Genomic DNA, 601 nt, shown 5'->3' with positions numbered 1-601 from the left:
TTATATACAACCTGCAAAACATAGCAACTGATTAAATTAGTTGTAGTCTATAAAATTATACAAGTGTTTTGCTTGTTTCTTTATTCCTTATTTTTATCCGAATGAAGAAAAGTAAGAATGATGGCAATAAGTCAATAGACAACTGATACATATCATTATGTGTGTATAGCTATAATAATATAGCTTATATAATTTACCGCTAAAGTGTCTACAACTATCTACTACCTACCTGTCTCTCTATATCTGTATCAATATCTATGGGTGTATGTATATATCTGTCTATATAAATATCTGTCAACATGTATACCTATATGTATGTCTATATATATAACATAGTAAATGTACTGCAATGCTAACTGTGAGCACTATTGCAATTAAAATGGAAGAATCGCAGCTCGTATGTACAGCACTCAAGAAAATGCTTTTCCATTGAAGATATTGAATAGAAGACATTGCTTACCTTAATTTGCTTTGCCTGTGCCTCCTCCCTTGTGCAGTCATCTGGTGCGTGATTTCAAATACCCAAAATGGGGATACCCCTGTCAAAACAGTTTTAAAAGGTATAAAGTTATAATTGTCTAAATACCAAGACATAAAAATA

This window comes from Penaeus vannamei, chromosome 19 (genome assembly GCF_042767895.1).
Source record: "Penaeus vannamei isolate JL-2024 chromosome 19, ASM4276789v1, whole genome shotgun sequence".
In the NCBI taxonomy this organism is placed as follows: Eukaryota; Metazoa; Arthropoda; class Malacostraca; order Decapoda; family Penaeidae; genus Penaeus; species Penaeus vannamei.
This window is presented reverse-complemented; position numbering follows the sequence as displayed.